Source organism: Melanerpes formicivorus, unplaced genomic scaffold, assembly GCF_026170545.1.
Source record: "Melanerpes formicivorus ecotype bairdi unplaced genomic scaffold, bMelFor1.0.p_v2 SCAF_30, whole genome shotgun sequence".
Taxonomy (NCBI): Eukaryota; Metazoa; Chordata; class Aves; order Piciformes; family Picidae; genus Melanerpes; species Melanerpes formicivorus.
In genome coordinates this window covers 7,455,231-7,469,383 of record NW_027142382.1, presented here as the reverse complement: position 1 = coordinate 7,469,383, position 14,153 = coordinate 7,455,231, and the positions used below count along the sequence as shown (strand labels likewise).

General features: G+C 48.8%; 1 long non-coding RNA gene across 1 annotated transcript; it reads right to left on the bottom strand.

The window, feature by feature from the left end:
- Nucleotides 1-3,872: 3,872 nt before the first annotated feature.
- Nucleotides 3,873-13,812, bottom strand: LOC137449556 (uncharacterized). Its single transcript, XR_010989423.1, has 6 exons — nt 13,570-13,812; nt 11,641-11,773; nt 6,901-7,127; nt 6,176-6,423; nt 5,044-5,261; nt 3,873-4,462 (listed from the first exon to the last, which is right to left on the bottom strand). It is a non-coding gene; the product is annotated as an uncharacterized lncRNA (long non-coding RNA).
- Between the last annotated feature and the right edge of the window lie 341 nt (nt 13,813-14,153).

Below are 14,153 nucleotides of genomic sequence, written 5' to 3'. Positions count from 1 at the left end.
TAAATCATGAATTGGATTAAGGGGACAGGCTGCTTTTGAGCTTTCTGGTCCGGGCAGTCCTGGCAGGAGCAGAAGTCCCTTCAAGATTGTGGGACAGCTGGCAGAGGTTAAAGCTGTGTGTGTCCTGATACCACCCTTTTAGGAGCACATTAGGGATCTTCACTGCCCTTCCAAAGGCTGTGACTTTGTGTATCTTGGCTTACTTTTCTTGTCTTGCCCTGGAGACTCTAAATTCTCAGGTCAGGAGTGGAGCTTTCCAAAGATAAGTCTGAAATAAACCATACCTTATTTGCCCCAAAGCAGTTGCCATGATTCATCTGTGGATTTAATATGAGTGCCTCTCTGGATGCCCTTATTTTATGGATATCTACAGCTTATCTTATGGATAAAGAGTTTAAAATCATGGGACTGGACAGGATCACCGGGGTTATTGTGTCACATCTTCTTCTGTCACAGATAGTCATGTTATGCAGACTCCTTCACAGGCTTGCAAAGCTCCAGCTTAAAGCTAGGCAGCATTTGCTCCTAGGATTCCTGAAGGGAAGCCCTGGCAGAATGTAGTTCCTCCAGCAGTCATTAATTCTGTCATTTCTCATCTAAACTTAGTCAGGAATAGTTTAGAGGCATTTGCTCAATGGCCAGCATTATCATCAAGCTTAAGTAACTCATCTCCTTTCTTAGTGGGCATGTTGAAAAAGAAGTGGTTACAGAGAGTGGCCATGTCCCCACACAGCCCTCAGCCCTGAGCTGCCGGAGCTGCTGAGGTCTGTCAGGGTGCAGAGCCAAGAGCTGAGCTGGCATAAGGAGATGTCCCCAGCAGTCTGCTTGGGCACAGTCCTGAGCACTGTCAAGGTCTCAGCGGGTCTCCATTCCCTGGCACCACTCTCTCAAGGCTTTTCTGGGAATATTCTAGCTGAAGCTCCCTCTATTTGTATTTGCCTTTTCTTAGCTGTGAGGTGCTTGTGGCTCAGATCCATATCATGCCTGAGTGATCTGTCTCTGCTGCTTTGTGGATAAGCTGCCAGCATATAGCAGAAATTCTTGCATCTAGTGTCCAAGTACATGGCGGTGCATTTTTTACTGCTAAATGACATTTCATTTTTCTCAGTCTCATCCTTAAGGGCACCCAGCTCCTCCCACATAATATTCAGACCCTTATCAGTACTAGCAGTGGATCCCAACCTCACATAATTCCTACTTTCTCTGTTAGGGTTGCTTAAAGAAAACATGGATTAAGATAATGTCCAAGACAGCTTCTTGGTGAGCTCCACCGGGAAGCTGATGCCAAATTTGAATTTGCCTTTCTGCACAGCTTGTTTTCCATCCATTGGCTGGTTCTTGACCCAGACTAAATCCCTTTCAGGCCGCCTCATCTTAATGAGCACATTCCTGCTTGGCAACGAGAACTCAGGCAGCCCTGGTCTCCCCTGTGTCCTGACTCAAGCATGTCAGGCCCAGACTACAGCTGGGAAAGCTATCCCTGCCTTTGTTTGATTTGTCAGGCGCTGTTTTGTATTTCTTCACTCCTAGTGCAGTTCATCCCAGCACTTTTCTCTGGCAGAGGCCGGATGAACTGGGGCATGGCTACCCTCAATGCATTCTCCAGTCCCCTCTCCTTCCCTGTTCCCAGCTACTATGTCATCTCTTCTTGCATCTCCTTTCACAGTCCCTGGCTTGGTGTCTTCCTAAGAAGCCATAGCTATCAGCCTTACAGTTGCAATTGATGCTCCTTTCCATGCACACCAGGATGGAGATATCCTTGTCCCCTTGACCTGATGTGCTCTTTCTTTATCTCCATTTCTCTCTCAACTCATAAATCCCAAGCCTTTGCACCCATTCCTCTTTGTGCCTTGCTGTCCCCAGTAGTTGCTGCTGACAAAAGTTCAGACTGGGGTCACAAAGCATTGAGTTTGTGTTTGGCTGATGCCTAGAGTACCTGAGCTAAGCCTCATATTTTTGTGCCTTTCCCCCTGCCAGGTTCTTCTTTTCTTTACTGCTCTCCCTTTTGCTCTCTGTTGGTCCCCTCTGCATTTTTAATACTATTGCCATTAAAGTTTTATAAGCTCAGGCTGGCATTTTTATGGGCGTAATATTGTTACAGATCAGAATGGTTTTGCAATACAATCTTTACTTTTTCCCACACTCAAAACTCCTTCAGACAGCACAATGGAGATGGCTTTAAAACTTTAAGCAAGGGGGAAAAAATCTCCTTGTCACTTTGGAGTTCTGAAAATGATTTATGACAGAGTGTGCATCTGTATCTGTTCTAGGGAGCCAGAGGTAAAGCAATAGGTGACGAATATTGATGGGAAATTAACTCTGTGCCATCCATTTCTCCTGTCCTGGTCCTGCTGAACTTGCTTGGGAATTACATAGAGTCAGTCACTCTCTTTTATACTGTGGGAAGCTGAGGGACACCAGGTTTTACAAGCTCCATGCTGAGTACCTCTTGCAGTCCCTAAGGTGACTGCCACTTGCTGCTTGAGAAAAAAATCACCCATGATGAGCATGGTTCACAAACTCTGCAACAAAAGAGCTGGGTGTTGACAGTGGTGGGTGGATGAGGATCCTAAAGGTCGTGCTTCAAGCTCCATCTGCTGCTGTAAAACACCCCACCAGAGATGCAGCTGGGTGGAGAAAGAGCTCTGCTGTGGTGGGACAGGCACTCAGTCCACTTGCCTGAGGGAAGGATGGAGTGTGGTCTCTTTAAAAACTCCATCTCTTTGGTTCTCATTTTAGTGTTCCCAAGATGAATCTGAATTTTTATGAGAAGAAACACAGTGGTGATTTTTTTTCCCCTGTGATTTTATCTCCCAATACATGTTCCCTTTGCAGAACAGATCATACATCAGTCATCTGGATGAACAAGACCCCTGAGAGTGATGAGGATTTGTGGGCTGTGGGGGGACACACCTGATGTTCACAAGAAGTGGCATTAGATGCAGTGTATATATGGCAATCTCTTTCTACCTGTTTCACAGGAAGCAGTCAGAGAGTTTTTTCATTGCAGGGGGAAATACACCTCTGCTCAGTCACTGGCTGTTGAGCCAGCTCAAACCCTGTGCCCTAAAGGACTCGCACATGATGAAAGTCCATTTTTCTTGTCCTGAAGCATTCCCAGCCAGCCTGCTGTATGCAGCTTTGAAGTAATTTAAATAGTGGTTTCCTTCTAGAATGCTGGCACAGTTTCTTAAACCACCTTACTAGTAATTACCAAGTTAGCTTGGAGCAGAGCTGGATGGTAGGTGGTGCTGTTCCAGACAGTGAGACACAGAGAGCTGTAGGACCAGCACAAGGTCATGCAGAAAGACTGGAGCAGAGCTGCACTTCCTCATGCACTAGCTCTGAACCTTCATCCAGCCCATGTGACAAAATACAATCTGCCACTGCCTAAACGTTTGCCCTCAGCTATAAAAAGGGGGGAACCAGTGTATCGGACTTCCAGTCTTCAGTTATGTCAAGTTCGGTTTCACTTGAGGGAATTACCTTATGCAATTAAACTTTAACTCAGCCCAGTGCCATGACACATACTTACCTCACTGCTGCCTTGTGCATACAGCTTTCAGAGCTTCTTACAAAACACAGCACAAGCTGATGTTGTTTCCCACCAGCAAAGCTACTTTTTAGTCACCATTTCTCTCTGATGTGGTATGCATCTAGCTTACAGATGTTTACTGCATGTATATCAAGAGAAGCAAGCTACTGTGTAGGGACAGACAGCAAAAGGCCTTGTGTCGGCCTTAAAAAGGTTGTCAACCAGCTTGATGGCTTGTGTCTCGGTCCGGAGAGGGAAAGAGACTCAAGTTCTTTTAGAACATTCCCGTGATGTGAAATGAGAGGCACAAACGAGGCCAAAGTATCAACAGCTAGACTATTTATTACATAAATAAAGTGGACATAAGAAGGGGAGAGGGAGAAAAGAGAGAGGGAGAGAGAGAAGAGAGAGAGAGAAGGAAAGGAATTATATTACCACTCACAGCTTGACACATGCCTGTGTGCTCTCTGAATAAGCAAAACTTCTCCCAAACATTGCATTGAACTGGCGCGGATGTGATGGGATCAAGCGCAGGGCCATGGCTGCATGACCACGCGTGTCCCCACAGCTTTCCCTGCTTCTGGTAATGCACTCAGTAGATGCTCCCAATCCCTCTGCAGCCATCAGGTTTACATGAATGAATGGCAGAGAGACGTACAAGGAATGTTTTTGTTTTTCTTCTACAGTCACAGGTGTGGTGGGGGACAACTTGCTTTTGATCAGATTCTCCTGAAGAGCTCCATGTCTCTCCTCTGGGCGCTCTCACAGTTGGTATCACTCAGTACACTGAAGGGGCCAGGGCTTCCTGGGGTCTGCATTGCCCTTGGGCTTGTGGTGGGCACCTCTGGGCTCCCCAGGCCTCCCTGCAGACTCATAGATGTGACTTCCCAGGGCTTTCTTTCCCTCTCAGGGTAGCTCTCAATTTGCCTGGGAGGAAAAAAAAAAGGCACATTTCATTGGGATGAAATGGGCAGCTTCACTCATTTTCAGCCAATGAGTACTGATTAAAGCAATCATCAGAAAAGCAGGCATGAGTTAACAGCCTCATTTGAAGCCTATGTGGGTACATTTACAACAGTCAATACTCTATAAATACAGCTCCAGCTTCCATACACACAGTGGTAGTAATGTAGTTAGTGCACAGGATTTGATGGAAAGTGGTTGTTTGCTAGCCTGTGCTACAGATAATGTTTGTGCAAAAGCTTTATGTCTCTTAAGCAGCTGGAGGAAGATCCTGAAGCCTGGAAAGTGTTTCCAGGCTCCCCTCAGCTGGCAGTCCAGCTTCATTGTGACCACTTTGCTGGGGATACTCAGTGACTGAGTCCTGCTTGCTTGTGCAAGTCCCACAGGGTGGAGGGGATGCTCCAGCTGTGAAAGCAGGTGGCCTTTAGCACAAGTGTGTCCCACTTTAGATGTCTCTGCACCCTTTGGTTCTGGCATCTAATAATCAGGTGGACTGGGGCAGTCACTCTGTCTCCACCATCAACAACAAGAGTAGTCTACGTTACCTATCGCATCTGGGACAAAATGTCATCCTTCCCGTCCTGGTGAGCAGCTCCAACAATACACATTTGCTGCTTTCCTTATGTCCATACTCTTGTGTCTTTCCAGAGGAAACTGGGAAAGGAGGCTTCTGTAACTTCTTAACTGTCTTCCACCTTGGCAAATGAGGCATGGTCTGATTTCCTATTTATTTGTGCCTAAGTGGGTTTCCTCAGTTGCACATCTGTAGCAAAGAAGTCACAGTGAAGTCACACAGTCAGGAGTGGGGCTAGGAGTGATAGCATGGATACAGACCTTATCATCATGGCCCTCTGCAAGGGCCAGGGGATGATGTGTGCCTTACTTCTGGCTATAAGGTTGGCACAGAGTGGGATACCCCTGCTTGAGAATTTGGTACTGGAGGAGCTCACAGCCAAGGACTCCTCTTCTCCTTAGCTCCTCCTACCTGTCCCACAAGAAGAGCCCTTCTGGCCCACCCCCAAGCACAAAGGCCATGGGGCAAGACTGGAAAACTAACTTTTCCCTCCTCCAGCCCTGAACAGGTGCAGACCACCCCATGTAACCCGAGTAGGATTTGTTTCTGGATTAGAACATGAGTCAAATCCTGAACCACTCACACTGAGTGGGCTCCTGGAGCTTTAACTGGGGCTTTTCTCTGGCTCCTCTCCATGTTGAGATCACATGGCTTCCAGCCAGGCTCTGCTGCACAGCTTCAGGCAGCACTCAGCATCTCCAGCAGCATGCAGTCAGCTGGAGGCGAGCGACCTGGAGGAGAGCTGACAGCTCCTGCTCCTTATACAAGCGCTTGGCCACGATACTTCAGTCCTTTTAAGACCGGGGTGATGCTCTGGAGGACAGCTCTGCTTATCTAAAGCCAGACTGGAGCAAGACAGCCTGCGGTCTGCCTGAGTCTCAGCTGCCCTTGAGAACCTCGTGGGAATCCTGCCAGGGGCTGCTAAATGCCAACGAAAGGATGTCAGGCATGAGCAGTTGCTTCCAGGTTTGTTTATTCCTCTGATTTCTACAGAGGCACACAAAGAGTCCACAGGCGATGCACACAGAGCGCCCTTTATGAAAATAAACAGCAAGGCCCTTGTTCGAAACCAGCTTCCCTCCAGGTCTATTTTAGCCCCTCACCTTAGCAGCAGCTCCTTCAGAAGCTGGGACTCTGCTGATGAGAGTTAGTCACTTCTGTCCCCCAGCAGGCGTCTCGGTAATTTTCCCCAGCCGGTTACGTCAGCGGAGCCCTGCACCGGCAGCGCTCCCCCATTATGCAAGCTACCATCACAGATACGCTCAGGGTTGGTCTTTTTTTAACCTTTATTCACTGGCTTGTTGCAGGGAGGGCTGCCATATAAGCTCTGCTGGTAAACTCCAGCAATATACTGTTAGAAGAAAAAAACCAAACAACAAAACCCGTAGCATTAGTAATAGGTTATATTTGTGAGAAATTGAAAGGAAAAAAGACCCCAGAGGAGCCAATTTCAGCCTATACAGCCACAGCTGAGTCTGCAGCAGTATGATCTCCTCAAAAGAAAGGCACAGAATCACAGAATGTTGGGGGTTGGAAGGAACCTGCAGAGATCATCACACTTTTCTTGTCCATCCAGGCAAAAGTGAGGACAAAGATTTTATCTGGGATTTCAGTTTGTTGGCTGAACGCTTTGCAGTCATGAGTTTTGCAACACTGAGCTATCCCTCTAATCCCAGTGAGACACTCTAGAACTTGCTCACAGATGGCAAAGGAACTGCTGAATTACAAGATAGGAGCCTTCAAATTACATTTTTAACACCTTCCTCCCCTCTCTTCCACCACCCCCCTCCCTTTTTCTTTTTTTTTTAATGGCCAATGTTCATTTTACCTTTGCTGAAGGGCACTGGAAGGGGGAAGAGGTGAGCAATTTTCTTCACAAGGAGCTTCTATAAATGTTTTTTGTTCACTCATCTTCATTATCTCTTCAGTCATCCCACAGAAGTGTTTCATCTGGTAAGGATTTTCAAGGACCATCTAGTTCAACCTCCGTGCCATGGTCAGGGACATCGTTCACTGGATGATGGAGCATCTGCATTTTCTCTGGGAATCCTTTACCTAGGTGATAGAAAAGCAGAGGACTGGAATAAAGCCACTTGCCCCGGTGTCCAGTTGAAAAATTCCTCCTTTGATCTTCCTGTCTTGCTGGCTGCTAAGTCTTCCCTCCTAGTCCTTGGCAAGTGCTGGGGTAAGGCTTGTGCCAGACAGTCATAGTAGTAGTAGTAGTATCAGTCAGGGTTGGAAGGGACCACAAGGATCATCTAGTTCCAACGTCCCTGCCCATGGGCAGGGACACCCCACACTACATCAGCCTGGCCAGAGCCTCAGCCAGCCTGGGCTTAAACACCTCCAGGGACGGGGCCCCAACCACCTCCCTGGACAACCCATTCCAGGGCTTCACCACTCTCATGGGGAAGAACTTCCTCCTCACATCCAGCCTGAATCTCCCCACCTCCAGCTTCATTCCATTCCCCCTAGCCCTATCACTACCTGAGATCCTGAGCAGTCCCTCCCCAGCCTTCCTGTAGGCCCCCTTCAGATACTGGAAGGCCACAATGAGGTCACCTGGGAGCCTTCTCTTCTCCAGACTGAACAGCCCCAACTCCTTCAGTCTGCCCTCATAGGAGAGGTGCTCCAGCCCTCTGATCATCCTCCTGGCCCTTCTCTGGACATGCTCCAGCACCTCCACATCCCTCTTGTAATAGGGGCTCCAGAACTGGAGGCAGTACTCCAGGTGGGGTCTCACCAGAGCTGAGTAGAGGGGGAAGATCATCTCCCTTGCCCTGCTGGCCACACTTCTCCTGATGCAGCCCAGGATCTGATTGGCTTTGTGGGCTGCAAGTGCACACTGAGAGCTCCTGTTGAGCTTCTCCTCCACCAGCACCCCCAAGTCTCTCTCCTCAGGGCTGCTTTCCAGCCAGTCCCTGCCCAGCCTGTATTTGTGCCTGGGATTGCCTTGACCCAGAAGCAGGACCCTGCCCTTGGTCTTGTTGAACCTCATGAGGTTGGCTTGTGCCCACCTCTCCAGCCTGTCAAGGTCCTTCTGGATGGATCCCTTCCCTCCAGTCCCTCTGTAGGGATACTCCTATGGACCTCTGTTTGTGGTGGGATCTAAATTCCTTCCACTCCAATGCTGATGTCTGAAATCTCCTATGTCTGTAGCACTGAAGTGATGCCCTCTACTTTTTCCTCCTTGCCCTAAGAAGCCCAAGAGTGAGAATGGATAATGGGATGGATCCCTTGATAACTTATGCAATGGGAGGTCTTTTGCCATGTAGCCTCAGGCCAAATCCAGTTCAAAATGAATCAGTGATTCTGTTGATTGTTGAGTTCTAGATCAGGCACTAAGTCTGGCTACAAAGAGAAAGGATTGACTGACCAGTTGGGTTTTTTTAAGGAGAGTAAGTAACTATAGAAATTCTCTGCCTGTCTGTCAGAGGGGTAGCAGCAGCAGAGTTATGTTCAGCTGATTAGAGCCACATCATGTCAGTTGATACAGCAAAGTTTGCAGTAGGTTCTCAGTGTACAATCCCATGTGCTAGGCAATGATGCTAGGAAAAAAACAAGTAAAAAACCATCACATATCATCTCTAGCTGTGAGTGTCACAGCAGAGGAGAGGTTAATATCCATACCGCTGAGCTCAAGAGGTTCCTGTTCACCACAGTGTTCTTGTTGGAGTGATGGGGACCGGAGCCAAACAGATAAACCTGGTCCATGTTTTGCAAAGAATTTATAGGCCCTGAAACACCACGGAGCTTTCTTTCTGACATTTTAAAGACAACTACTTACTTCTGGGACATTGCAAAACTGCCACAACCTCACTACAAAGGATAAAGAAGAGAAAGCAAAGAAAGAAGCCAAGCATTTCAAAACATTTATTGTAGATTACATTAAATACTTTAAGTGACTCAAAGCCATCAAGGTTTCCTGTGTGCCAAACGAGAAAGGCAGTCCTTTGCTTCCCCCTGCAATGACAATGTCTTTCTCTTCTTTGGCTCAGCCAGCAAAGTCCAGCAGCGACACAGCCACGCGTGTGCCCTGAGGGGACGACCTGGAAATAGCAGAATTCTGCCAGTATATGCCAGGAAATCTCAAAACTGCAAGGCCTCAATTGTGTTATCTGAACCAGTTGTCCTGGTTTGAGGCCAGACAGATAAGGGGCAATAGAATGACACTCACACAAATGGATTGGAAAGTGATGGAAAGTTTAAATGGAAAAGCAGTCGGTGTTTTACAGAAATCTACAAAGCATAGTGGCAAAGAATCCCAAAGCATCCAGAGTCCCTTACACTACACCCAAAGCCCCCCAACACTTCCCTTCTCCCCACCTGAGGGTGTACCCAAAAACCCCCAGGGCTCTTTCTTCCCCCGCCACTGCTAGGCTAGTCTCAGGCTGGCCCGGTCTGAGACTGCCCCCCTCCTCCCCTGCCTTCTCCTCCTGGCAATAGGCCTAGCCAGGCCTAAGAGGCCTTGAGATATTTCCCCACTGTTACCCAATAGGGAGCATCTCCCATGGGAACAGAGAGGGAAGAAAGAGGAAGAGAAAGACTTTGCAGATGGATTTATAGGATGCAGGATTTATGGGTATCAAATACCCTGTTTCATGTGTCCACCTTACTGGGTTGGACACTGAGGACACCAGAGGTGTGACTTAAATGGCAGTGAGAGGACACCAGAGGTGTGACTTAAGTGGCAGTAAGAAGAGGCACCCAGCCTAAACTGCCACACTAGTGCTCAGTGCATGGAAAACAAAACAACTGACCATGCTTTAGCCTTTGCTCTGGTGAGCTGGTTGGTGGATGGAACTGGTCCCAGATCCATCAAATATCAAGCCACCCCATATGGGTCTCTGTGGGAGAGGAGGCTTCAGCAGAGATCTCTCTCACCTGAGATCCTGTTGGTACTGCTGCAAGACCCAAGTGCAGGAGTAATATGAGACTAGGGGAGTGTATCTGGGCCTTCAGTCTGCTTCTAGGATGCTCCCTTTGCATGCATAGTGCCTAGCAGTGCATAACAGGGCAAATCCTGCCTGACAAACCTGGTGGCCTTCTACGACAAGGTCACAACATTAACAGATGAAGGCTGAGCAACCTACGTCATTTACCTGGACCTGAGCAAAGCCTTTGACATTGTCCTGCACCACATCCTGGTCTCCAAGCTGGTGCAGAATGGGTTTGATGGATGGACCATCCAGTGGATAAAGAACTGGCTTGATGGCCACACTTGCTACATCATGCTGATGTCTCATTTATGATTGCTTCAATCCACACAGAGATCAATCCTGCTCACCCCAGGGTCTGCAACATGCCACAGCTGGAGCATTAAGTATTTGCCTCAATGTAAATTTTTCCCAAACACAGGCTTGACACTAACCTGGTACTGCATTTGGTCCCCTTTCTATAATGAGAACCTTGCCCAGGCTTAGTAATGCAATTAGCACACATACTTGATGGTTAATAAACCTGCTTAAAGAGCCATGAGCAACTGCTCTCAAGCGTGACAGGTGGCAGGGGATGCACAGCCACCACCCCTGTGATACCAAGGTTCCCTCTGCTCGGGATATTTCGGCTCACTAACACCATTATCTACCCTTGCCTCTCCTATGTGGAACGTTTCTGATGCAGATGCTGTTGCCTTGACCCTGATGTGTCCTTCAGGGAACAGGAGCAGGAGAAGGAGGAGGGCTAGATCTGACTCTTACGGTGTGGTTGCTTTCAGGCAGCCCATATAGGGAGCTGTCACATGTGTGCTGCAGCTGCTCGTGTGTGACATGCTGGACCCAGGACTTCACACGTGGCCACTCTGTGGCACTGCCAGCTGCCCTTCTAATAAGCACTAATTCAATTTTCAGCTTTGCTCCTTGATCCTTTCACGCCGCCTCCTGAGCTGCTTTGCGCCGACGTCTGCTGATGTCAGCGGCTGTGGAACAGGGAGGAGGGAGACTGGCTCCCGAAGGGGAGGGCTTGGGGGTTGCTCCCAACCCTAAGCCAAACTCCCCAGGATCTTCCCAAATGACAAAAGGAGTGTTGGGTGTTGGTGCTGTGCAGTGGAATCTGGACATAGGATTAAAAATTGGTGTCGGTGGTATGAGAAGTGGCCTGTTGTGCTCTGAGGGGGAGATTAAGTGTGCTCAAAATCAGCGTGAAATTCAGGAAGAAAATCCTACCACTCGCCAAAAAAATTCTGCCGTGTGCTCTAATCCTCCTGGAGGGAGCTGAATAACAAACAGCACAGCCCGAAGGGGCCCTGTTTGGCTGTCTCAGTCCAGCTCCTCTGCAAGTCTGGCTAATCGCTCCCTGTTCACCCACCACTGCTGAGCTGGCCAGACGCCTGATCCAGCACTTGCTGATGAGTGAAAACCTGATCCCAGTGGCTGCGGTGCTGGTCACGTGCAGCTGGTGGACACCCTTTCCCCTCACTCCCTGCCATCCCTTCCTGCCTTGTGTGAGCAGGGGAAAAGCTAGGCAGATGTGGAGGAGAGCAATAAACCGTGGGCAGTGTACTCAAGATCAAAATGAGCACCAGGGAGCCTGGGGCCACAGGCCAGTACTGCCAAACCTCTGCACTCACCTTGTACCAGCTCACATCGCTGCCAGGGCACAGACTGCAGCTGGAACTGCCTGAGGCCACTTCAGCACTGCTCTCGCTCTGGGGCTGACAGTCCTCCTCCTCTCACTCTGTTCCACAGAGACACCCAAAAGTCCTGGAGAAGGACATAAAAATTAGCCTATCCATATTAATTAATTAATAAACAAGTTAATTTAATTAATTCCCTCAGACAAGATTTCCAAGGCCTGTGCCTGGAAACATAGAATGATAGAATGAGAGGAGTTGGAAAGGACCTCTGGAGATCATCCAGCCCAAGCCCCCTGCTAGCACAGATAAGTCTAAATCAGATTGCACAGGAATGCACCCAGGTTTTTAATGCCTCCAGGCAAGGAAACTCTACAACCTCTCTAGGCAGCCTGTTCCACTGCTCTGCCATCCTTAAAGAAGTTTCTCCTTAAGTTTAGGTGAAACCTCCTACATTCTAGTTTGTACCCATTGCCCCTTGTCCTCTCACTGGCCATTGAGAAGAGCCCAATACCATCCTTCTGAGTTCCACCCTTTAGGTGTGTTCATGCACTTATAAGATCCCCTTTCAGTCTGCTCTTTTCCATGCTAAAGAGCTCCAGATCTCTCAGCCTCTCTTCATAAGACATGTGCTCCAGTCCCCTAATCATCCTCATGGTCTTCCATTGGACTTTCTCCAGTGGTTCCCTGATACATCTTTCTATGTGTGGCGCATGAGTGTACAGCCAGTGTTGTGTATCTCAAGGCCCCAGAGGTCCAGAGTCTTGTGGCAGTAGGCAGAAGGGGTTTCAGTGAGTACTGCAGTGCTCTTGGACTCGTATTCCCAGCTTTGGTGGCAAAGCCCAAAGGTAATGCCCCTGATATTGATTTCCTCTTTCTCTTCCTTAGGATTCACATTACTTGCAGCTGAAAGCAGTCATACCACTGGCTCATCTCTGCATGCAGTGCTGTCATCACCCGTGTCGAGACTTGTCTTCTGCAAACTGCTTTTTCTCTCACTAGTCACAACTGGCCAAGTGACAGGGCAACACCATGTGACAGAGGCCAGGAGCCTTCCACTGTGTACTGCATGCATACACAAATACAGCCTCCTAAGGGTCTCTTGCTGTGCTTCAGGTCAGCAGCAGGCCACTGGACAGCCTGGAGAACAGGTGAGTCATTACATAACTCCATGGAGAGGCTAAGATCTTCACAAAGGTTAGTGATCCTTGTGACAGACAATGCAAAGACAACTGACATTATAGATGATTTAAACCACTTGGAAAACACAAGAAGCCATTAGGAATGCTTTGTTTGTCTTCACAGCAAGAGTGGTCAGGCATTGCAATGTGCAGCCCAGGGAGGTGGGTGGGGATGTGTTTAAAGGTGTTTTGGATGTGGTGCTTGGAGATAGGGTTTAGGGGTGAATTTTGTAGAGCAGGGTTATCAGTTGGACTTGGTGATGCCGAGGGTGTTTTCCAGCCTGAATGTTTCTGTGAACTCGTAAAGGAAAGAGGTTGTGGTTAACCTCCTCCAAGCTGGGAAAACGGGACACCCATGCCCTCCCCCATGAGTTCAACTCTACAGCTCTACTCCAGCGCTGCCGCAAGAGGCAGCCGTGGCACGCAGTTAGCAGAAAGGGAGCGCGGTCCCAGCGGCAGCCCTTCCTCTGTGCCTCGGGCTCGCCGGTTGTCACTTCATGCCCAGTGACTCCCTGCACGGAAAAGAGGGGCAGACCACAGCTTTTGTACATCATATCTAAGCAGAAGCTTTGCCTCCGTGTGCAGTGAGCTGCAGTAAAAGCATTTTCAATAGAGGCTAGAGGTAACACACATATCCCTGTGAAAGAATCATTGCAGGCATGACAGAAAGAGAGCTTACCAAAAAGCCACAAAGCTCTGGCAAGACCTTTTTGAGCTTGCGACGCCCCCCAAAGGAGATACTTACCTAGCCTGACGTCAGCGTTGTCCTAATTATGCAAACTGTTCGCTGCCTTGTGCAGCAGGACGCCAGCATTTCACTGCCTTTGCCCCGAGCTTGCAGGCCAGCAGTTTGCTCCTTTGCAGTGGGTGTTCAGTGTGCCTGCAGGGAACAGCAGAGAGGTTCGAAGAAGCAGAATCTGAATTGCAGAGCTCCCCCTCCCACAGCACGCAGTCCCGCTCTAAAAGCAGGGCTTGTTTCTAAGGCAAACAGTATAGGGCTCTCAGGAAGTGATTATGGATACCAGTGAGTGTTATAATGATTCCAGCTGTCTCTTCTGAGCTGGGTACCAATGTGAATGCCCCCCAGAGCACACACCCTGGTCAAGTTCACAGGACATGAGACCTGGACTACTGCCTCCAGTTCTGGAGCCCCTATTACAAGAGGGATCTGGAGGTGCTGGAACGTGTCCAGAGAAGGGCCACGAGGATGATCAGAGGGCTGGAGCACCTCTCCTATGAGGGCAGATTGAAGGAGTTGGGGCTGTTCAGTCTGGAGAAGAGAAGGCTCTGAGGTGACCTAATTGTGGCCTTCCAGTATCTGAAGGGGGC